Source organism: Geotrypetes seraphini, chromosome 1 (assembly GCF_902459505.1).
Source record: "Geotrypetes seraphini chromosome 1, aGeoSer1.1, whole genome shotgun sequence".
NCBI classification, from domain to species: Eukaryota; Metazoa; Chordata; class Amphibia; order Gymnophiona; family Dermophiidae; genus Geotrypetes; species Geotrypetes seraphini.
Genome location: NC_047084.1, coordinates 393,843,846 through 393,869,643, shown reverse-complemented (window position 1 = coordinate 393,869,643; position 25,798 = coordinate 393,843,846). Strand labels below are relative to the sequence as shown.

Genomic DNA, 25,798 nt, shown 5'->3' with positions numbered 1-25,798 from the left:
GTTGTGTATATCCTCTTCAGTAAACACAGATGCAAAAAATGTGTTCAGTTTGTCGGCGATGGCTTTGTCCTCCTTTAGCACTCCCTTTATTCCATGGTCATCCAACGGCCCCACTGCTTCCTTAGTGAGTCGTTTCCCTTTAATATATCGAAAGAACGGCTTAAAGTTTTTTGCCTCCTTGGCTATTTTTTCCTCATGGTCTCTTTTGGCCCCTCTTACTGATAAATGGCGCCTGCGTTGATGCTGTTTGTGCTTTTTCCAGTTCTCGTCCGTTTTTGACCTTTTCCATTCCTTAAAGTCTTCTTGTCTCTGATCTTCACCGCTACAGTAAGCTACACCAGTTTCTTGTTATTTTTTCTCTTATATTCCTAGTCGATACGCAGTATATATATATTTTGTGCCTTAGTGACTGTGTCCTTAAAAAGGGACCATGCTTGTTCTAGCGTCTTTACAGTGCTTATCCTTTTCTTAATCTTCTTCCCCACCATAAGTCTCATCCCTTCATAATTCCCTTTTCGGAAGTTCAGCACCGTGCCCATCGTTCTGGATTGATTTTTCGCCCCTGCATCCATGTCGAAGCGGATCATATTGTGATCACTGGTTCCCAGCGTCCCCTCTACTTCTACATCTTGCGCCTGTCCTCGTAGTCCATTTAGAATTAAGTCCAGAATTACTTTTCCTCTCGTGTTTTCCTTGACAAGTTGTTCCAAGAAGCAATCGCCTACAGCATCCAGGAACTTGGTCTCCCTACCGCAGCTGGAGATGCCTAGATTCCAGTCTATTCCCGGATAATTGAAATCACCCATGATAACTGCATTGCCTCCCTTGCAGTTGCGTTTGATCTCATCTATCATTTCTTCATCAATTTCTTCGGACTGCCCTGGGGGTCGATAGTAGATGCTGATCTTCATTTCCAATCCATTGGCTCCAGGAATTTTGACCCATGGAGACTCTAACTTATTCATCATTTCTCTCTTTGACATATAGGGCAATGTCCCCACCTCTGCATCTGCTGCGGCTGTCCTCTGCGTCTGCTGTGGTTGCCCTCTGGTCTCCTTGCTTGTTTGTGTGTCCTCTGTGTCTGCTGCGGTTGCCCTCTGCTCCCTTTGCTTGTTTGTGTGTCCTCTGTGTCTGCTGCGGTCGCCCTCTGCTCCCTTTGCTTGTTTGTGTGTCCTCTGTGTCTGCTGCGGTCACCCTCTGCTCTCCTTGCTTGTTTGTGTGTCCTATGTGTCTGCTGCGGTCACCCGCTGCTCTTCTTGCTCGATTGTGTGTCCTGTGTCTGCTGCGGTTGCCCTCTACTCTCCTTGCTTGTTTGTGTGTCCTTTGTGTCTGCTGCGGTCACCCTCTACTCTCCTTGCTTGTTTGTGTGTCCTGTGTTTGCTGCGGTCGCCCTCTGCTCTTCTTGCTTGTTTGTGTGTCCTTTGTGTCTGCTGCAGTCGCCCTCTGCTCTCCTTGCTTGTTTGTGTGTCCTCTGTGTCTGCTGCAGTTGCCCTGTGCTCTCCTTGCTTGTTTGTGTGTCCTCTGCGTCTGCTGTGGTCGCCCTCTGCTCTCCTTGCTTGTTTGTGTGTCCTCTGTGTTTGCTGCAGTTGCCCTTCTGCTCTACTTTGCAGTGACTCATCCCTTCTTAAGGCCCTACGCAAAGATGCTCTCGCTAAGGCAAGCAATGTGCACCGAATGGCTGAGCACCGTTGGCCCCTCTCCTTTTAAGGGGGAGCTCCAGTGGATGACGTCGGGGGGTGAGCGGAGCTACCTCTCGCCGCTTGCCCCTTGCTCTCTCTCCTTCCTCCTGCCTTCTCCTTCCTGTTCTTTATTCCTCTCCTGTGCGCCCTCTCCTGCTCTCTATCTCTCCTCTTCTGTCTCCTGTTCGCCTGCCTCCTTCTAGTTTCAAATTAAGAATGTGGGATAGTTTTGAAAATATCAGTGGTATTTATATATAATATAATTCTGAGGGAATAATTCTAAAGTTTGCAATCTCATTGCATTAATGTTGAAAGCTAAGGTGTACATCAATCCTGCATTTGCCCGATGTTTCTATAATGCTTTTGCTTATGATGAGCAGGATGTTTGCTTGAAAGCCCATTTACTGTTTTTCTATAGTTAGTGTACACTTTTGATGCACGCACATGAGACACGCCTTTAACACACTACCAGCACCTCCAAATCTGCTGGTAATTTTGGAACGTTAAAGGTCAATGCTTCATTTCATGCATCGCCTGGACTGCTCATTTTAATAAGAATGACCTTGTTGTATTACATTTACAAAATCAGAGGATGCCAAAAGCACAGCCATTATGTTTCAAGTTTCTTTATTTTGGATATACCGTCTATCAAAACAAGTGTCTAAACAGTGTACAATATAATGAGGTTAATAAAGAGAGATAAAAAGGGGAATAAAAGCAATGTCTTATCAAATATTAAAAATACTAAACGGGTTCACATTGACGTAAATGGAACAAAAGGGAATTTGGGGAAGGGGAAGTTTTTTTTAAATACATTGAAGTAAAATTAATAAAAAAGGGAGGTAAATGGGGAGTGGTAATACATTAGGGTGGGGATCGCTTCAGAAGAAGCATTTAGGTGTTTTAAGGCTTCGCAAGAGTTGAGGGTTTGAGAAGTGACAGCTGGTACTAAAGAGTATAGACGCCTTTAAAGAGAAATGTTTTAAGTTTAGCTTTCAATTTTTCAGGAGAGTTCTCTAATCGAAGATCTAATGGAAGGGCATTCCACAAAGAGGGGGCAGTTCACATATTGATGGAATGGAAAGTAGGTTTTGATTGTTAGATTGGAGGGCCCTGGATGATGAGTATGGGATCAATAATTTATCTATAAACGCCGGTTGATTAGAGGTTTTTGTTTTAAAGGTGAGAAGGAGTATTTTATAGGTAAGGCGATGAGTGATGGGTAACCAATGTGCTTTATGGAGGAGAACTGGTTTAGCTTAGATCGTTAAGGCACGGTACGCTTAGAACATCGGGACCTCATACCAAGTAAATTTTCAGAGAAGTCGATTTAGGGTTTCAAGACAAGTTGGACAAATTCATGCTTAACTGGTGAGACTGAACTCATTTGGAGCACTGGTCTTGACCTAGGGGCTGCCGTGTGAGCGGACTGCTGGGCAGGATGGACCACTGGTCTGACCCAGCAGCGGCAATTCTTATGTTCTTAAGTTAAGAGCATAAATCCTTTGAATATTGAGACCTTTGTTTTGGTGGGGAAAATTATTAGTTCAAAAAGAGTAGTAGGAGGTTTTGGGATCTTCATGGCATGTTGTCATAGCCATGATCTCCTGTAACAGCAACTTCCCTCCAGTATGTAAAGAGACATCTGGTGATCATTTGCCTCTCATCTATGGAGGACATCCTGCCCACGGTGATGTAGTACGCCAACAGATACAGGAGTTCCAAAACATGAGACTCAGAAGCGAATATTAGCAACTCTCATTCACAGAGCACTTGCTGTACATATTACATGGCAGTGCTAAAACCTTTTTTTTGATGTGCATACTGCATACTACAGTATAAGCTTAGTTTATGCCAAATTTATAACTTTATTAAGACACTGGTGCATGGCATTGGTGTCTCTGAAACCCAGTAATTTCATCCAGGAAAACTTGTATTATCTCATCAATAAAGCAAACATCTAGTCAAACATTTACTAATTTTATAAAAGGACATTAATCAGTAACTTATGGAGTGTACATCACTAAATCTAATCATTTAACAAAGAGAGAGTTTTACATGGGAATTATTCAAACATACTCAACAAAAAAGGAATGTAGATGGTTAGAAAAGCTAAAGGGAAAAAAGCAGGTACAAAATATTCACCAGGAAGAGAAAACAATAATCTTTCTCAGATCTCAGACCAAAATACGAGGGCTGATCCATATACTCTTCACAAAGCAACAAGACAGAGGGGATTTGTTTATTGAAAAAATTACCAGTTAGACTGACTGCAAACTAATATGCATAAATAAGGGTCAAACTACAAATTGGAGGTGATAAGCTCATATAAAGGTAGTCCAAGAAAAAGATGTAACTAAGACTTGCTTGCTGTCTCATATTTCTCCAGTAAATAAATCTTGGATATATTACTACACAGGCCCAGTACCTAGGGTATGTGGCACTCAGGGCTCATCATTTTTTGACACCCCCCCATCTATATGAAAAATATGACTTTTAGTAACAATCCACATATCGTACAACAAGAGTGTACCTAGGAAAAGGCAGCATCTTAAACACTGCAGTGAGCACTAGAACACCAACACATACATTGTAAAACTAAACAAACCAGATCCTGCACAGTCAATTGATCCTGTAGTCAATGCCAACTGAAAACTATGTTCTTTTCATACACACAGAACAGAGATACACCCTCGCCCAATATGGAATAATCACAAACTAAAAATAGAAATATGTAGACAAGTTAAACTGAACCGTCAAGAAACCAGACCCTGGATACAATGCAACACCACAAAAACAGTAACACATGTCCTCTAATACAGTGCAAAATATAAAGACAGCAGATGTAAATTTGAAAAAACTGATACATAACAATCACCACTTTACAAATTAACAAATAAAAATAAAACAAATAATGAGAAATAAAAAAATACCATTTTATTGGACTAATCCCTGTAAGCTCGGTCCCCATCCCCGCAAACCACCTGATTCCATCCACACAAGCTTTGAATTGTTTATATTAAAGTATAAAAAGAAACAATATTCTGTACAATTGTCAATTTATAAATCAGCCTCTTCTCCCCACTCTCTCTTCCCCATTTCCCTCAGCCCACTTTCTCTCCACTTTCCTTCAGCGCACGCACATAAAAACAAGCAATTTCATTCTATTCATTCATAGAAATTAAAGTCTAAATAATGCCAGTCACATAACAAAACATGATTTTACAAAAACAATTCCCTGCACAGTCAAGCCTGCAAGGATTACTAGATGTCTTTCAGCAGCTCCCCTCCCTCCCTCCCCCTTACCTTTGTGGCCAAGTCAAAATGATCTATCCACAATAAAATTTTAAAAACACAAAGCACGCTGTATGCAGAGAAAATGTTAATTATCATTTATATTACGCGGGTTTTCAAAGAGGTCAAGGCAGATGACTTTATGCAATGTCACCTCAGTAACAACTATATAAAAATAGACAAATATTCCCCCTCCCTTTTTACTAAACCGCGATATCGTTTTTTAGCGCAGGGAGCTGCGCTGAATGCCCCACGCTGCTCTCGACGCTCATAGGCTCCCTGCGCTAAAAAATGCTATTGCGGTATAGTAAAAGGGGTCATAGTGCAAAATATAGACAGCATATATAAATTCTCAAAACGAACACATTTTGATCACTAAATTGAAAATAAAATCATTTTTCCTACCTTGTCTGGTGATTTCATGAGTCTCTGGTTGCACTTTCTTCTTCTGACTGTGCATCCAATCTTTCTTTCAGTCTATATGCTTCCTCTCCTCCACACCTCATTCCCTCCCCCAAGTTTTTCTTCCTCTCTTCCTGACCTTTCTTTCTTTCTCTCTTCATGCCCCCTTTCTTTTTTTCTGTTTCTCTTCTTTCCTTCTGTCTCCCTGCCTGCCCCCTTTCTTTCTTTCTCCCTGCCCTTCCCCAAGCCACTGCCACTGCCATCGGGGAACAGGACTCAAACCGCCACCAATGGATAACAGGCCCCAAAGCTGACGCCGACGCCGCCCCATGCTCTCCCTGCTTCGGGCCGACCAGCATTCCTCTCCCCGACGTCAATTCTGCCGTCGGAGAGGAAGTTCCGCCCAGCCAGACAGTGATTGGCTGGCCCAAACTTCCTCTCCGACAGCAGAATTGACGTCGGGGAGAGGAAGACTGATCGGCCCGATAGATCGCCAAGACAAAGTGAGTCCTGGGTGATCGACTCACTTTGCCTTGGCGAGCTATCCGTCGATCGCGATCGACCTATTGGGCACCCCTGCCCTAGGGAGAACACTCAGCTCTCTCCTGTGCACCCCCTTGGGGCGTGCACCCGGGGTGGACTGCCCTTCCTCCCCGCCCCTCCCCTAGGTACACTACTGCACAGGCCTTAATTTGTAGACGGAGAATATGAAATGGAACTGTTGCATTGGGGAGTGACATGACCAGAGTCAAGTGTGAACTATATCACAATCTTCTCTTTCTCTTCTTAATCACCATGACCCTTCATTCATAATCCCTTACTTATGCTTCCCTCTCCTGCCCTCTTTGATCCCTTTACTCTTTCCCTGCCAACCTACAGTCCTGATCCCCACATTTACTGATAACAAGGAGTTTTTGAACATTCTCTTAAAGATTTCTAACTAGTTGGGTTTTTTTGGTAGATGATTTCTATTTAAGATTTATTAATAGGTACACTAATTTTGGGGCATTTTAATAGAACATTTGGGACTTTATCACACATCGATTATGAGTTTTACTTAAGTTATAAGGTTATTATAGCAATTTTGTAAAACTTTTCCTTTAAGTAAAGTCCATTTTACAAGCAAAAATATGGTATTATAAAATTAATGCACGTGTCTGCAATAAGTCTCTTTGTCTGTTCAAGCATGTAAAATAATTACCCTGTGCAACCAATCCCAAAATTCAATTTCGTTGAACAAATTTCAAGATGCTAAATATGTTGCGAGACTTCAGTGGCAACTCATTTCACATGGGTAACTCAAACCCATGGCTTTCCTAGCCTCTTACAGGACCAATATATTAGAATAAATTTTTTGTTTTTGCAAAAATTTCAAAACTTAATCCATAAAATCTCAATAAGCGTTAAAAAACAGACAAGTCCTGCTCTCAATAGAATCCAGTGCTCAGCTTGTTGTATCACATGGATATTATTGTATGCATTTCATTTATATGTTCAACATGTCTGTATCTTGCCTCGTTATCATTTCTCTTTCTGTACTTAATGTAGATTGTATATTAAAATCAATAAAATATTTGAACTAAAAAAAAATAAAAATTTGAAAACTTAACTTGACATGTATGGAACCAAACGCTGCCAACATGCACCAACTGTGCCATGTTTTACTTGCTGCTGCTTAAGGGTGGGGTCCACTAACATGTGAATCGTACGCTGCCACTATATTTGTTACTTCTCCACTATGAAGCAGCAGCAGGTGAAACGTGGCATATGTCAGCGTCATTTGCTCAAAATAATACCCAAGTCAAACAGCTGCATAACCCCAAAACACATCCATGATCTGCCCCTAACCATGCCCACTTTTAGGTAGACACTTTGGACTATGCACATACCACTTTGTGCCCTTAACTTTCAATTAAGTTCAATTAATGTCAATTACAAGTTGTTAAGTTCCAATTATCAGTGCTGATTAAGCCTACTGATTAATTACGTTAGACACCTTCATTGGCTAAGCTGGCTGATGTAAGCACCTAACTTTAGACGGACTTTATAGAATTTGGGGGTCTTGTGTAAGAGCGCCCAGAAGCATTGTTTGTGCAACGCAAAGGCCGAGTTGCAATATACATATGTACAAACCCCTAGTGGTGATGTGATGCAACTACATTTCAATTTAATTATTACAATTAAATGTATGAGATGTTATAATCATGGTCAGATGTTTCAATAAGTTTCCCCTTCAATTCATACCAACAAAGAGGTTAAACATTTAAATATTTGTATTTACTTGTTGTGACTAAGAAAACCTCCAAAGCAATAACACTTGAGGGTGATAGAAAACTAAATATATCCAACATTGTTATCAAATGTTGTTTTAACAAGATGAATAGCAAAGCTAACTTACCATTCATGTGTGATCAAGTTTACATTGATAACAGCATTATAATTAGTGATAATATTCAAACCTCAAACAAACATGCAATGCCTTTCAACTTAATACCAAATTTGTTCCAGGATATCCAAAACCACAGGTAAGTATTTGACTAGGTAACTTTTAAAACCAGAGAGCATTTCTCAGTCCCAAAGCTCAATAAAATACAAACGTGTATATCTGTGTGCACACAAAGAGCCTCATTGTTGCCCATAGAATGGAAAATTCGATACAAAGTTATTTTTCTAATTTTTAAAATCTAAGGGCCCTTTTTACAAAGTTGTGGTAGCGATTCTCCAGCAGCAAATGCACCAAAGCCCATTCAATACCTATGGGCTTTGGTGCATTTGCCACAGAAGAATCAAAACCTTTGTAAAAAGGCCCCTTAAATTGTACTATTCCTATAGCAATTTCCAGAAGTCTGCACATTTATTAATCAGCTTGTTCATTGAAGTCAGCTAGATGTCCCATCTTTTTGTCTTATTAGAGGAATATAGAAAATCTTTTATATTGCGGGATCAGAATTAAGGAACTCACTATGCACAGACTGACTTTGCAAGTTGTAGCGTGAATTTTTTTCCATTTAATGTTTTTATTACGTACTTGTTTTAGTTTACATTTGATTTTATTGTGCTTGTTTTATTTGTGCCCTGCTTAGAATTATAGATTATGAGGGTTATAAACCTTTTAATTAATTAAAAAACATAGGTGCTTATATGCCTGTATAAAACAGGCTCTCAGAGCAAGCTCCAACAGTGTGCAAATGCCAGTGCAAGGCTGGTTTTAGACATGCTGGGGCCCCTGATCCCCTCTCCTCTTTGCACCCTCCACACCTGATATTCCCACCTCCCATTACTACCACACATAAAACTTTAAATGACTTCTTTACACACAAAACAGAGACAGAGCCCACAAATAGAAATTAGAAATTTAACTGGGAACCCCATGAAATTAAACTGAGTAAGTATTACAACACCAGAGAAATATAAACAGATATGCACTTCTTTCTGTACAGAACACACAGGGGTCCCAGGCCCAGGTCCACTGAAAATTAGCCATTTCCCTTGCTCTGGCTGGTGGGGATCCCAAAACCCTGCCAGCTGAAGACCACCTCTTCTAGTCTGGCAGCCAGTAATCTCCAAGCTCTGCAGCTAGTGGCAGTGATTCTGAGCTACCACCAGCTGCAGAGCTTAAAGAGCTCTGGCCGCCTAACGAGAGGAAGAGATCTTCAGCTGGCAGGGCTTTGGGAAGCCCACCAACTTAGGTATTTATATATTGCATTTGGATAGGAGACACGGAGCAAGGCAGGAAGAAAATTTAGTGTCCACCATTTTATTGGACTAATACATTTCTCAATTAGCTTTCAGAGGTCAAAACATATTTCTTCAGGTCAGTACAATATACTGCTGTTATAGTATCCTGTTCTGACCTGAGGAAGGGAGATTTGGTCTCTGAAAGTTAGTCAAAAATGTATTAATTAGTCCAATAAATGGATCACCTTATTTCCATTTTCTGTTCATAAATATTTTATCAACACAGCTACAATACTACTGTATCCTTAAGCATAAAGAAAAAGAAAGAAATATAATTTTTTTTCTACCTTTTGTTGTTTGGTTTCTGCTTTCTTCGTCATTCTCTTCCTTCCATCCACTGTCTGTCCTCTCTCTGCTTCTTCCATATGGCATCTGCTCTCTTTCTATGTATCTTCCATCTCTGCCTCCCTCCCCCCAATTGGTCTGGCATCCATCTTATTCCCTCTGCTCTTCCCATAGTCTGGCATCTCTTGTCTTTTTCCCTTCCATCTCTCCAAACTTCCCTCCCAATGGTTTTTAGCATCTCTCTCTCCTCCTTTCCTCCCCCTAGATCTGGTATCTATTTCCTCTCCCTCCCCCATGCTCTGGCATCTCTCTCTCTCTCCTCTCCTTCCTTTTTTCTTCCCTAGTCTTCCTTCTCAATTTATTTTTCTACCTCTGTCTACTTTCTTACTATCCAGTCCTCAATTTCCCTCTTTTCATTGTGTCTACCTACAGCTTGCCACTTCTTTCCCTTCCCTCACTCCTTCCTTCTCACCAACTCTGTCCTCTTCTCTCAATTCAGCATGTGCCCTTTTTTCTTTATCCCTTCCTTCCATCCAGCGTCTATTCCCCTCTCTCCTCCCCCACTTCCTTCCAGCGTCTATTCCCTAACTCTCTCCTCCTCACTTCCTTCCATTGTCTACTCCCCTCTCTCTCCCCCACTTCCTTCCAGCGTCTACTCCCTAATTCTCCTCCCCAATTCCTTCCAGCTTCTGCTCCCCTCTCTACTTCCCCACTTCCATTCAGTCTGCTCCTCTTGTTCTCCTCCCCACTTCCATCCAGTGTCTATTCCCCTCTTCGTTCTCACTTCCTTCCAGCGTCTACTCCGCTCTCTCTCCTTCCCCACTTGCATTCAGTCTGCTACTTTTGCTCTTCTCCCCACTTCTATCCAGCATCTGCTCCCCTGTCTCCTCCCCACTTCCATCCAGCATCTGCTCCCCTCTCTCTTTTCATCCAGCATCTGCTCCCCTCTTTCCTCCCTACTTTCATCCAGCATCTGTTCCCCCCACTCTCTCTCTCTACTTCTATCCAGTGTTTGCTCCTCTTCCGCTCCTCCCCACTTCCATTCAGCATCTGTTTTGCTCTCTCCTCCCCACTTTCTTCCAGCATTTGCTCCCCTTTTCATTAGCCCCCACTTCCATCCAGTGTCTGCCCTCTCTTTCTTCACACAATAAACCTGAAGCACTACTCAACCTTTTACTCTTGTCAGGCCATCTCTCTCCCTTTGCCTCAGCGAGCTCTTTTCCAAAATCAAAGCTTCTCTCTGAGGGGCCATGATGCTGCAACCGTTCTCACAAATTGCACATGGCTGCCCCAAAGCTTCTCCACCCAGGTGGAAACAGAAAGTTAAGAACGTAAGAAAAGTCTTATTGGGTCAGAACAATGGTCCATCAAGCCCAGTAGCCCATTCTCACAGTGACCAATCCAGGTCACTAGTACCTGGCCAAAACCCAAAGAGTAGCAACATTCCATGCTACTGATCCAGGGCAAGCAGAGGCTTCCCCCATGTTTTAATAACAGACTATGGACTTTTCTTCCAGGAATTTGTCCAAATCTTTCTTAAAACCAGCTACGCTGTCCTCTGGCAATGCGTTCCAGAGCTTAACTATTCTCTGAGTGAAAAAATATTTCCTCCTATTGGTTTTAAAAGTATTTCCCCTACAGTTTCATCGAGTGTCCCCTAGTCTTTGTAATTTTTGTCAGAATGAAAAATCGATCCACTTGTTCTATTCCAGTTAGGATTTTGTAGGCTTTGATCATATCTCCCCTCAGCCTTATCTTTTCCAAGCTGAAGAGCCCTAACCTTTTTAGTCTTTCCTCATATGAGAGGAGTTCCATCCCCTTTAACAACTTGGTCGCTCTTCTTTGAACCTTTTCTAGTGCTGCTATATCTTTCTTGAGATAAGGAGACCAGAACTGAATGCAATACTCCAGGTGAGGTCGCACCATGGAGCGATGCAGAGGCATTATATCTTTAGTCTTGTTAACCATCCCTTTCTTAATAATTCCTAGCATCTTGTTTGCTTTTTTGGCTGCCACCACACTTTGGGCAGAAAGTTTCATCGTATGACACCCAGATCTTTTTCTTGGGTGGTAATGACACCCAGATCTCTTTCTTGGGTGGTAATTCCCAAGGTGGACCCTAGGGTCAGATGAGAAGCTTTGGGACAGCTGCGTGCAACTTGTGAGAATGGCTGCTGCGTCATGGCCCCTCTGAGAGAAAAAACTTTGAGTTTGAAACAGGTGTAAACAGGAAGTTGCGTCAGAAGAGAAACATTGGGGCAGCCACATGCAACTTGTGAGAATGGCTGCTGCATCATGGCCCCTCTGAAAGAGAAAACTTTGAGTTTGAAAAGCACCGTGTAGATGAGGGGAAGAGATGCCTGGACCATGGGGCCCTCTGGAGTTGTGGGGCCAGGGCAGCTCTCCTGTTTGCCCTCCCCTAACGCCGGCCTTGTGCCAATTCATATATTAAAACCATAGTAGCGTGGATTAGCAACTGGTTATAGGACCTCACAAAGTATAGCACACACAGGTTGCAAGTAAAAGTCGAAACCCTTTATTTTTATACACAAAGAGAAGTAGTCAGTCCAGTTTCCATTACAGGCTTGGGACGTATAGTAAGGGTCTTTTCAAGCACAATTACAGTTCCAGCAGCCTGTCCCAGACATAGCTCCACAGTCCCAGAATGTACAATCGCTGAAGGCATATAGACTTAAGTGTTTCTTCACAACATAGGGCGAAAGCATCTGAGCTAAGGCTAATCCTCTTCTCTGAAATTTCCCTTAGGTACTCAGTCACACCAGAACACTTTGGAAGGACCCTCTCATCTATATTTCACTCTATGGGTCTAAGGCCCAGATTCTCAAAACTTTAATGCCATCGCTAAACTGTTTTCCAACAGTATAGCCTGCACGCATTTTAGTGGCGGATTATCAAAACGGATTATCTCCGTCATTAACGAGGTTTCTAGTAGTCTCCAATTATGACATGCAAATGGACTCTCCAACATTGAAATGAGCCCTCCAGCGGATTCTTAAAAATTGCCGAGCCATTATCTAAAAGCAGCGTTGGTTTTTAGCTACAAAAATAAGCGAATGGTCCAGGGATGCTGGTAAAGCGACTGTACTGTTTTAAACCCCAGCAAGGCAGTGTCAGAGACTGCTAAAAAAACGTGTTGTGATGCAGCGGGAGAGATGCTCATTCTTTCCCCTTGCATCACAACACCCCTCCACTGCAGTGGTAGTGACACTCCCCCACTGCAGCGGCGGTGACCCCCCCCGCACCCCCCCGGCAGCAGGAGAGATGCCAATTCTCTCCTGCTGCCAACAACCCCCCTGCAGCGGGAGAGATGCCTAATCTCTCCCACCATAAACAACTGCCCCTCTGCAACGGTGGGGATCCCCTCTTGCAGCGGGAGAGATGCCAATTCTCTCCCACTGCCAACCAACAACCTCCCCTGCAGCAGAAGACATGCCTATTCTCTCCCGCTGCAAACACCCCACCCCCCCGCAGCGGGAGGGATGCCTACTCTCTCCCGCTGCGATATGGAACTTCCCCCACCTTACCTCCATGTACATGTCTGACCTGAGAGACGCGGATTCCCTCCACCCAGCTAGCCCATGTCTTCCAAAATGGGCCTTCCCCTCCCCGGAGGGGCCTGAGGTTCTGACTGGCCCCTGAGGGGCTTTATACAACCTGGGCCAATCAGATCTTCAGGCCCCTCCCTGGTGTCAATGTCCACACACTTCCAGATGCCTTCTGGCCACAGCACCGTGTTTGTTATGGTGATGAAATGTTTGCGGGACACTGATATAAGGACTCCAAAGCTTGTATTAATTTGAATTAATTTGTATTGATATATTTTTATATTTTAGTTTTAGTTGTATTATGATAATATGTTTTAGAAATGTCAATTTCTTTTCTCTTTCTTTTCTATTTTTAATGGAGTTCTTTTCAGAAATTTGATTGAGTTGTGATGTAAACCGCTTTGATCTTTTTGGCTGTATAGGCAGTATAGAAAGATTCCAGCGGGGCACCCGACACTGTCTTCGCTCCTCCTCCATTCCAGCAGGGGAGAGCCGACGGAGGAGGGCTGCAGTCCGGCCATCGGACCAATGGTTGGCTCGGGGGCCCGTTCAAGCTGGACTTCAGTTTTGACTGTTTTGTTTTTATTTTCACTTCTTTTTAGTTTATGATATATTTTTTAAATCTCACTCATTGTTTTGCCACTTGTTTTGTTTTATCATTCAAATTTCATTTAAATTTCCCCAGAATTCTATTGCTTCAACGGTTCTCCCTCTGCATCTATTCCTATCTCCCCTCTTTTTAACCTTTCAAATTCCTTTAGATCATTGTAATCTTATTAGAATGTTTATTTTCTTATTTTTCTCCTCTTTCTCTATTTTTCTTTCTTTATTACTCTTCTAATTGTCATTTTTCCTGGTACTTTAATTAGATTGTGAGCCTTCGGGACAGTAAGGGAATTTCTAAGTACCTATCTTACTTATAATTTTAATGCACCAATATGTTCATTGTAACCCGTTCTGGGCTCTTTTGGGAGGACGGGCTAAAAAATCGAATAAATAAATAAATAAATTTTAATAAACAAACATATCTGACTGTAAAGTGCTGAGTCAGCTTTTCATAATTTTCTTTTCTAAACTTTAGATCAGCATTTCTCAAACCTGTCCTGATTAAAGGGGGATCAGGACTTTATATACTGCCTTTCTGTGGCTATAGTCAAAGCAGTTTACATATTATATACACTTATTTTGTACCTGGGGCAATGGAGGGATGTGACTTGCCAGGAGTCACAAGAAGTTGAAGTGGGAATTGAACTCACACCAGCCGGTCAAGTTTTCAGAATACAACCAAAGTAGTTTATATTTATTATATGCAGATAACTTTCTCTGTCCCTATTGAACTCACAATTTAATTTTTGAACTTTGGGCAGCAGAGGCGTATGGGACTTGTTCAGAATCAGAAGGAGCTGCAGTGGGAATTCAACTCAGGTTCACCATCCATGGCACTAACCGTTAGGCTGCTCCTCCCATAAGGAAGATTGCATATAATACCTGAGTACAGAAGACAAAACAATCAGAGACTGTGAGGTTGGTATATCAAAGTATCTGTTCTACTGTGAGATTGCCTCAATAGGCTTTCAACAAGTCAGGTAAAGACAATTCATGTTCTGGGCCTTAACAACGTTTTTAAAAAGTTGGCGCAATGCAACACTAGTGTAACATAGAAACATAGAAAATGACGGCAGAAAAGGGCCATGGCCCATCAAGTCTGCCCACTCTATTGACCCACCCCCCTAATTTCTTCCATGAAGAGATCCCACATGCTTATCCCTTTTTTTAAAAAAAAAATCTGGCACGCTGCTGGCCTCACTTACCTGCAGTGGAAAATCATTCCAATGATCAACCACCCTTTCGGTAAAGAAATACTTCCTGGTGTCGCCATGAAGTTTCCCACCCCTGATTTTCAACAGATGACCTCTTGTTGCCATGGGTCCTTTAAGAAAAAAAGATATCTTCTTCCACCTCGATACGGCCCATGACATATTTGAACGTCTCAATCATGTCTCCCCTCTCTCTGCGCTCCTTGAGTGAGTATAGCTGCAACTTACCCAGCCGTTCCTCATACGGGAGATTCTTGAGTCCCGACACCATCCTGGTGGTCATTCGCTGGACCGACTCAACTCTCAGCACAACTTTTTGGTAATGTGGCCTCCAGAATTGTACACAATATTCCAGATGAGATCTCATCATGGATTTGTACAACGGCATTAGGACTTCCGGCTTTCGGCTGACGAAAGTCATAATGCCGTTGTAATAAAGATTTAATACTATATTTTATTTCCAGGATACTATATTTCTGAAGCAACCTATTTGGCTGTGAAAACTCATATATAACATGGTACTTGAGAAATCTATATTGATTTAATTGGAGATGTCACAACTATTATGGTTTTTTTAAACTTCCTACTAACGAAAGATTAATCTTCTTTCTTGTAAATAGACTCTGGAATCTTCACCAGAGAGTTTATGTATCTTCTTTAACTCTCAGCTGCAGGTACTCCAAACCAAACCTTCAGCCCCTCCCTAGGTGTATACCTCCTGTCACGTGCCTTAGAATTCCAGTCTGTACACACGCCAGGTAGACCTAAGAAAAATGGGAAATACCAGAAAGGAAAGAGTGGGGTGTGGGGATGCCTCACTACACGTCAATTCTGCTCAGGAGACTCAAAACAGAACAATTAGTGTCAAAAGGCCAAATTATGCATATCTTTAAATTGGAACAATGTTAAAGAACAGTATAACATTGAAAAAGAAACACAGCCGCAGGGCACAGAAGGAGTTACCATCCCGGGATCCCTCTAACCCCCCAACCCTACATAGAAGGGACCAGAAGGGAGTCTAAGGGAGGCTGGTCAAGACAGAAATCCACTTATCAGATACTGTCAGGCAATCTGCGAATTGGACAGAAGAGATGGGCGGGTATAAGGATTCCAGAGTCTATTTACAAGAAAGAAGATTAGCAGGGGTAAATAACCTAATCTTTCATTCTTGTACAATAAACTCTGGAATATTCACCAGTGGGACATATCAGAGCAGTCCAAACACTTCGGGGGGGGGGGGGGGTGAGGCGATGAGCCTCCTGCCAGGACCAAAACCCCAAAAGCAGCATCTTGCTTAGCCGCCATATCAAGTTGGTAAAACTTGGCAAAGGCATGATTCGAGGCTCAAGTGGTCGCTCTGTAAATCTCCTCAGGAGAAACAGAGGAAGACAAGGCCCATGAGGAAGCCACTCCTCTGGCAGAGAGAGCCCTCACTCCAAGGGGAAGCCCCTTCCCCGCTGGCACATAAGCAGTGGAAATGGCTGCATGCATCCATTTAGAGATGGAAGCCCTGAAAGCAGGCCATCCCCTGTGAGCCAGACCCGCCAGGATAAACTGACGGTACGAATGACAGAAGTCATTGGAGGCCTCCAGGTATCTCAGAAGGAGACACTGGACATCCAGAGACCACAACATCCTGGCCTTGGACTTGGAGCCCGACGGAGCGAAGGCGTGCAACCAAACTTCTTGATTGACAAGGAATAGGGAAACCACCTTCGGGAGAAAGGAGGGCATTTGACCATCAGTAAACTGCAGAATCCGAGATGCGGAGAAAGGATCTCGGCACGAAAAAAGCCTGAAACGCTGACACTACATACGGATGGGACCACTACAAGAAACACGGTCCTGATGGTAAGATCTGTCAGAGAAATCAATCTAGGGGTTTGGAAGGCGGACTAGCCAGTGAATACAGAACCAAGTTCAAATCCCATTAGAACAAGGCTTCCTGAAAGGAGGCTGCAACTCCCCCCCCCCCGCAAAAAGCGGTCAATGTCTGGAAGAGACGCCAGAGAACCCCTGAGAGTAGCGGGACCCAAACATGAAAGTCCTGCAACTGGACACGGAGCGAAGACACCGTCAGACCCTCCTGGAGCCCAGCCTGCCGGAAGTCGAGGACATAAGCCACAGAAGGGCCCGAGGGATCCATCCAAGCCCTCACACAGCAAACCTGGAAACACCTCCAGGCCTTGGCAGAGTCAGACACAGCAGAGTTCTGGTCACTCCGAAGCAGTGTAGTGATGACCGCAGAAGAATAGCCCTGAGCTGGCAAAGCCGCGCTCTCAAGAGCCAAGCCATAAGACCAAGGGATCCAAAATTTGGAGTGCTATGGGGACCTGCAGAAGCAACCTCTGGGGACATGGAAGCCACAGCCCCCCAGAACCTGTACATCTGCAACAAAGCTGCATACCACGTTCTTCAGGGCCAGCTGGGGGCCATCCGGAGCACCAGGCCCACATGAGCAGACACTCAATGCTGAACGCACCCTATCATAGATCTTGGAGAAAACTTACAGAAGTTCCCCCCACAGGGGCTAAGGCGAGACCCGAGTGTCCAGCCCTTCACTGCTGATCTGAAAGCGTTGGCTGAAGAATCTGGCCACCTTCCGGTGCCAGGCGGACACCATCAGATTGAAGGCCGGACGGCCCCACCGCCGAACGATGGCCTTGAACGCCATCCTGAAGAAGGACCCATCTCCCGGGTCCAGAATCAGACAACTGAGAAAGTCTGCCTGAACGGTGTTTACGTGAGCCACGTGGGTCGCAGACAAGGCCACCCGATGCTTTTCCCCCAGGAAAACAGCATCCGAGACACCAGACTTAACAGGGGTCAATATGCGCCCCCCCCCCCAGACAGTCGACATAAGGTACCGCTGTTGCGTTGTCAGAGAATACTGAACTGCCTTCCGATGGAGACAGAGTTGAACCTGTAATACAGCCAGCTGGAGCGTTCAAAGTTCCAGGTGATTGATGAACCATATGCGCTCTAGCGCCATCCACCAGCCTTGTGCTGGGACAGTTTTGCAAATTGCCCCCCCCCCCCAACCGGACAGTCTCGCGTCTGACGTTAGGGTCACACATTCCAGGACCCTCAGAGGACACCCTCTACCTAACGTCACAGGAGGCAGCCCCCACGACAGGCTGCTGCAGGCTGCCGCCAACCCAGGCAGCATCACACCCAGTGAAGCCCACTGGGAGTTCCAGCGATCCAGGAGAGACAGCTGAAGAGGGCAAAGTCACACTTTGGCTCACAGAAAAACATCCATGGTCACAACCATGAGACCCAAAACTTGCAGGTCCAGCCTGGCCGTTGGCGCTGGACCCTGCAACGGGGCCCGAATGGCACTCTGTAGCTTGAGCGTCCTGGAGTCCGGAAGAAACACCTGGTTTGTGCCCTTGTAAAACCAGACTCCCAGAAAGTCCAATGCCTGCAGTAGTACTCGATGAATCTTCTTCAAATTGAACACTTTAGATGCTCCAGCAAGTGCACCACCTGGTGATCTGCCTGGCAGCCCTCCTCCATTGAAGGGGCCCTGAACAGCCAGTCAGCTGGGGACGGATGGCCTAGCACACCCTGCAAGCACAGGTGGGCAGCCACTACCACCATGATCTTCGGAAAAGAACATGGCTCCGTTGTCAGCCCGAAGGGCAGAGCTGAAAATTAACAATGCTGACCGAGTACAGGAAACCGCAGAAACCTCTTGTGCTCCTGAAAAATCAGGAGGAGGAGGTAAACTTCCGTGAGATCCAGGCACTACCGCTATCAAAATTGAATGCACCGTTGCCATCTGGAAACTGGGTAACGTGCAGAAAGGTATTCACGGACTCAAGGTCCAGAACAGGCCTCCAATCTTCGGAGCCTTTCTTTGGAATGAGGAAGAATATCGAGTATCTCCCTGAGCCCAAGTCTTTATGTGGAACCGGTTCCATCATTGCCAGATCCAGCAATCCCTGAACCGTGGCCCACCTGCGCTGGGCTTATTCCAGATTTCCCATGGGCAAAAACAGGGAGAAATACGACAGGAGAAAAAACTTAAAGAGGAGACCCTGTCTAAGCACGTCAAGGACCCACTGGTCCGAAATCACCCTCCGCTACTCTGTTTGGTAGGCTGAGAGGCATCCCCCAATCTGAGGAAGAGGAGCCAGAAGCCTGGCATCAGAACTCCCTCTTGGGATGGGCAGGAGGATGGTTATTGGAAGACTGATGTTGCGCCTGATCTCCAAAACGAGATCTGGGAAGTGCTCCGAACTGGACCCTGTTGTCGGGGATCCAGAGTACTGGAGAGGTCTCCTGTAAGGCCAAAAAAAAATCTTGGCCGTCAAGATCCCCGGGCAAGTTGAGGTTTCGACCCGGGAAGCACCGTAGGCCTAAGACCCTGCACACTGGCCAGAAGATCAGCCAAACCTGGGCCAAAAAAGAGCAAACCTCTGAAAGGAAACCAGCTCAGTGTAGCTGTAGAAGAAGAAACACCAGACTACTTGTGAATCCACATCAGCAGCCGAGCAGAGACTGAAGAAGCTCCAAGTTTAGCAAAAACCTTCACCACGACAAGGAGGGTATCCACCAAACAAGTCACCATGGAGACTAGGAAATCAAAGTTCCAAAGGACAACCCCCCTTGGGATTCCGGCAGAGTCTGGCCATGCACGGGCAACAAGGAGGAGGCTGCTGTAGCTCAACTCCCACCGCTGCAGAATCTAAAAGGCATTTGAGAACATAATCCAGCTACCTGTCCTGAACCTCTGTCAGGACAACCCCTCCAACAGAGGGCAAGAAAGTGCGGTCAGTGACTTGTGCCACAGCGGAAACCACCTTCAGCGAAGCTATACACTTGCACATTTAAGGGGACCCTTCTGGGACTCCCAAGTCATTAAAGGCATCCCATCCCAGTCCAGAAAGGAAGCAGGCGCTGATCACTCATGGAGAAACATTCTGCCAGCAGCTGGTGGTCCAAAATCAGGTTCAGGAATCTGAGGACTGAGAAAGGAGAGCAGGACACCGGTCAGACTGGAAGAACATGCGCACAGCTGGGACAACCCCAAGTACTGGGAACCCACTGTGGGATCCTGAAGATCCTCCAGAAAAGCCACATAGGCGGACGCTGTACAAAAAACCTGCGACAGCAAAGGGACAGAGACTGGGGCAGAAGTGATGGCGGAAACCACCAGTCTGCTCTCTGGTGTCACTGAAAGGAAACACAAAGCCATGCTGGAATCCAGAGGGAGAGCAGATCCCATCTGCAGCACTGGATTCAATGGGGAAGAAGCAGGCACAGCCTTTTTCAAACAGAAATGCCCGACACATTATTTGACACGTGCAGGCGGTAAATAGGCACCAGCAGCCTTTTAGATACTCAGGAGCAGTATTGCAGCACGTGTCACACCCATTTGAGTGGGACTGGATGCGCCAAAAACATCTCCGGTAGAAGTGGAGGCAAAAGAGGACTCTCCGAAGGAGGAAAACACAGAATTTGCGCACGTCTTGCCCCTCCCACGCGGGCCACAGTGCACATGAATTGCAGCCACAATTCCGCCAGCCATCCACTGTAATTGAAGCATGAATCCATGCCATCCTGTCCTGAGGTGGCCATCTGTGAAGTTTGGAGCAAATACGAAGCTTCTAAGGACAAAAAATATACTTTTAAAAGTTTTACAGAAAATCCAAGATGGCCACCGCGAGTGCTGATTTTGCCCTAAAACGGCCCGGGAATATCACAGGGAACCCCAAAAAACGGCAATTTACAGGTTGGGAGGGGGGTGGCTAGGGCATGCAGGGAAACCACCCAAAAAAACCTTTCCAGGACGCCTCAAAATCGCCAAACTCGTGGGTACACAGATACACATAAAGACATGTGCTGCAATAGAAAATCAATGGCAGCCAGCTAACATAGAGCAAGCAGAGAGATCATACCTCAGGACCTGATAAAAAACTGGATTTCAGATCTTCTGACGGCATCACCTTCCCAGTCACTCCAGTCAGGGACTCTCAGGACCTCACCAAAAAATTAGGGAAGACCCGCAGTCCAGTTCCGATCCCAGCGTACCTCCATGGAACCGTGCAGCCTACGCTCTACCTTTTAGCAGATGAACCTAGGGTGAGTTGGCTCTTGATCTCTGAGACCCGATCTGACCTGCAGGCTGTCTGAGGGGTTTACTGTAGGTCTGCTAACAGTGCCCCCCCCCCCCCGACAAATACGATGCAAATACAAAAGTCTGCGATCTCTCGCCGAAGGATATTCCCAAATGGTGAATCTACAGCACAAGGGCAAAACCCGCGCCAAAAGACAAATTAAAAGAACTAGAAATATAAAATTAAGCACGAGCAGAAAAGAGCAAACCAGCAGTCAGAGCTGCAGGAACAGACTGGAATTCTAAGGCACGTGACAGGATGTATACACCTAGGGAAGAGCTGAAGGTTTGATTTGGAGTACCTGCAGCTCAGAGATAGAGAGGATACATAAACCCACTGGTAAAGATTCCAGAGTTTATTTTACAAGAAGTGTATATTATAGGATAATCACTAGATGGCAGTGCTGTATTATAAACTAATTCAATACCTCCAATGATCTTGTTGCCAGTCTTTTTTCTTGAATCTCTTACTTTCCCTATATAAGTATTTTGGGAGTTTTGAGAGCTTTCCCCCTTAATGCATATTCCTAATCTAAACTAAAAATTTTCTTTACATATCAAAAAAATGATAATATTAGGTTAATAACGTTAGAGATATTTGTAATTCTTGAAAAGCAGAGCTGAGGAATATCCCCGGCCTTTGTGTTAGAGTACCTACTTTTCCATAAAATTCTATAGTACACTTGTAGATGTCAACATTTTACAAAGCCAACATAAGGAACAAAGAAATTCCAAATTTGTGTCCATTTATCAGAAATAAAGGAAGAAATCATATATAATTTCAGCAGATCTTGAAAATATTCAATTCCATATCTAATTATCTACAATCCAAAAATGAAATTCATAAGTCTTATATTAACAAAAATGTGAAAACAATTGAATAATATCATATGTATAAACAACTTATTGCTGGCCTCATTGTGCTAAATCTCCATGCAGCACTGTAACTGTGTTATGAAATGTACAGAAAAGAGGACATCTAGTTCTACCCAGAGTTCCCAGCTTTTTCCCTACGTAAGGCATAAGGAAAGCAGCTCCACAACCAATGTTCCCTCTAAGCTGAGCGCATGAGCGATCGGTCACTATTTTCATTGGCATCGCTCATAATTTTTCTCATGTCGCTCAGTAAAATATGCGGAGCAGTTTCTAAAACTGCACTATAACAATCTTGCGCAATAAAATTTCTAGTCACAGCAACTTACTCGGTAGTCATTATATTGAATTAAGTTACTTTAAATATCAAAGAATTCATTATTTTTAAATAATTCATGGCCATGTCTATGCGGCGAGCTGAGGAAAGTTTATGTAACACAGGCAAGAAGAGGTGCTTGGGTTTTAAAACAGAGTGGTTGACTGAATGCTTTGTTGAAACAGATTTACCGCATGGCACCTCACAGCATGTGCTACTTGGGGAAATTTTTTATTACTCAGAAACCGATGGTGTTAAGTGCAAAATTTGCATGAAAGCGGAATACAATAGCGACTGGACATCAGGAAAAACGTGGACCGATTGGAAAGTTGATCATTTAAAACGGCATTTGAGCCAAAAATCGCACATTGAAGCAGTCACAAAACTGAAAACCAAAAGCAGAAGTCTGTTGAAAAACATGCTGACAGAATCGAAAGAAGATCGTGAAAACAGAAAAGAATTAGTTAATCGGCAACAAGCGACTCCTGATGAGGTAAAGATACTCATTGATAAAGTTTTACTTGCTGTTAAAATAAATTCTTCAATGCTATCGGTACAGGCAATTCATGACCATGTTGCGAAATATGTAAAGATACCAGAAAGCTGGCGAAGCAAAAACTATGCTTTTGAATTTGTTGAGTGTATAAATTCAACCATTAGGTCAGAAATATTATTGGAGATTAAAAATGCAGCTTACCATACCTTGATCGTGGACGAATCAACTGATATCTCAGTTTCCAAAATGTTAGTTCTGTACATGAAATTTAGAAATGCCAATAATTCAGTCCATAAAACTGTATTCGCTGGAATTGTTAAATTAACAGCTTGTGATAGCTTGTCAATCCTTGGAGCCATTCAGAAATTTTATGCAGACAACGAATTAGATTTGAACAAGATGGTTATGTTTACCTCTGATGGAGCCTCAGTTATGCTAGGCAAGCAGAGAGGGGTAGCAGCATTTCTTCACCAGTTAATTCCACATTTGTCTGAACAACACTGTGTGGCACACAGAGAGGATTTAGGAATAGATGATGTATGAAAAGATATACCATTGATGAAGGAGATAGAAACTCTGCTGAGAACTGTTTACACAATTTTCTGCAGATCATCTGTCAAGAAGGATAAATTTGAGGCCTTGGCCAAAGCTGCTGAAGCAGAAGTGATTGCATTCAGACCACTCAACAAAGTTCAGTGGTTATCCAGGCATTTTGCTGTCAATGCTTTGGTTTTTAACTATGATATTTTAGTGGAATACTATAGAAAACAGGTTGATGAGAATAATGACCCGGTCCATAAATACTGACTAGAGAAACTACAGAATCCAGAATACCATGTTGCAATTACAATATTGAATGATGTATTATCAGAATTAAGCGACTTGTTTAAACTTTTTCAAAGAAGTTTGCTGTCTACTGTGGAAGCCTTTCAGTTTGCAAAGGCAAAAATAAAGAAACTCAGATCACAGTATCTTGGAGACAAACCTCATTACACCGAAAATGCCAGCCATTTGCTTTCGTCATTTCAGCACCCAATGAACACAAAGTCAATAATTAAGTTCATTCAGCAGACGTGAACATTTGGATAATAGATTTCCAGATGAGGAATTACAAGATTGGGCAGTATTTGACAAAGAATGTTTTTCAACAGCTGTGAACTTAGAGGATTATACATTTGGTCTTGAGCAGATGAAGAGGCTTGGAAACCGATATCATGTTCTTCTGGAAAAAGACAACGAAGCATTCCAGAAAGAACTTTGTAAGCAGTTTCCAGAATTTAAATTGATTGTTAATGAGAAATTGCAAACTGGAGCAGTTAAGACATTTGCAGATCTAGTTGCATTCACAAAACAGCAGGATCAACTTCAAGACTTATTTTGCTTCTGGATATCTGCGGTACATTCCAGGCTTCAAGTGCTGACTGTGAAAGAGGATTCAGTTTGATGAACAACATAAAGACAAAAGACAGAAATAGACTAGATGTTGAGCATCTGGATAATTTAATGAGAACAAAGCTCTTTTTAAATTCTGGACAAACTGTAAATGCTGAAAAGATCTACAATGTTTGGAAAACTGAAAAGAATCGAAGAGAATATTTGTGAAGATTGAAGAACTGATGATATTACGTATTAAAAAAACTTTAAGTAAATTGTTATTCTTCTAAGTTTTGAGTATTTAACCCTCCCACCTCACGGGCACTCGTCCTCCATGCCTGCTCATAAATTTGTGGAGTATGTAACTTGTCGCTCATGCATATTTTTTTTTTTGCACACACCTCATCAATCCTTAGAGGGAACATTGTCCACAACCCCTCTAAACAAAGCACTATGGAGGATATGGGGTGGTTTTTAGTGGCATTAATCCAAGTCATGGCAGGCAGCATCAAATGTGGTAACATAGTGCATTGGGGAAAATGAATGCCCTGGATGACCATCCCCAGTTAGTGGTTAAGAATGTGGGGTTCAAGAGGTTACTGCATCTTTTAGCCCCCCAATTACTAAGTGCCCTCTAGAGTAATTTTCATAGGCTAGTGATCCCCAAGCTGTATCTTTAGTGCAGAAATAGCTGCCCTAAGCAGAGGGTAGTAGGGTGCATTTCATTAGCTACATCTGAAGTAGTCAAAATGCTGGACATACCTATCTATTTCTGAAGACATACTGGCTGTAGGTATAAGGAGGAGCACTGGTAGAAAATGATGGAGGTGGGATTTAGGCTAGAAAAACTGGATTACCTGGTTCTATTGTAAGAGGTGACAGGAAGAACCTGGTTAAAGCAGTGAAAGAGTGAAGCTGTTGTGGTATCTGATATTTTGCATATTTATTGTACCTAATAGTAAGAGACTCCCTGAACCTGGGGAGTAAAGGAAGCAGCAGCAACCGTATGCAGGAAGAACTGATTGAGTAGTGCCAAAAAATAGCAAACTGAATTTGAAAATACATTAGACATTTGATCTAAACAAATATATTTTAAGAGCTTTACAAAAATACAAATAAATATCAATTTGTCTAACTTATAAAGGATTTGGCACAAGGTAGAAGTCCACCCATCTAATGCTGGAAAGGTTAGTGGACCAATGGGGTAGTCCTCCATCAGATGTCATAGAAGAATGAGATTGGCATTTATAGCACCCTGAGACATAGAAGTCTTGAAGCTCTTCAAAGATGCCTATCAAAGAGTTCAAGAAACATCATCCTAGGCCTTGTCATCCCAATAGTGAATAGAGGGATTTAGCAGCAAAAGGGCTTTACAGCAGAGGGTGCAAGTGTAAAACAGGTGAGATATAGCCTACTATGCATCAGTCTTTCTTCACCAATCTGCACATGGGCACTTGGGGCCAAATTCTATAAACAGCGTTTTCTAAAAATAATCAACAACCGGAGGCAGGCTGCCTACACTGTATGTGTCTGTCATGGGTGCAGGTAGGTGCCTAGGGATGCTTAAGCTCACCTACAGCTGGGCGTGGTGTTGTCCAGCCATAGGTGTCTCCCTAGGCCACAATAGGTGCCTGAAATGTAGGCCAGCAAAATAATGGCCTACATTTCAAATAGATGCAGCCACTAAACTGATCACGCCAGAAGGGATGCCCACTCCCTCCTGCCGGCACCCCCCCCAAACACATGACCCCCCCCCCCCCCAAACCTGGCAAGCTGACCCAGTACCTTTATCAGCAAGGCCGTCCAGAGGAATGCCTACTACCTCTGGCTGGCA

The 25,798-nt window shown here is 43.7% G+C and overlaps 1 long non-coding RNA gene across 1 annotated transcript in view; it reads right to left on the bottom strand.

Moving 5' to 3' along the window:
- Window positions 1-14,297: 14,297 nt before the first annotated feature.
- The window catches only part of LOC117347154, a 45,084-nt gene continuing 33,583 nt past the window's right edge, over window positions 14,298-25,798 (bottom strand). Inside the window, exon 3 of the long non-coding RNA XR_004536728.1 lies at window positions 14,298-14,452. This is a non-coding gene — a long non-coding RNA (uncharacterized LOC117347154). The remainder of the gene's footprint in view (window positions 14,453-25,798) is intronic.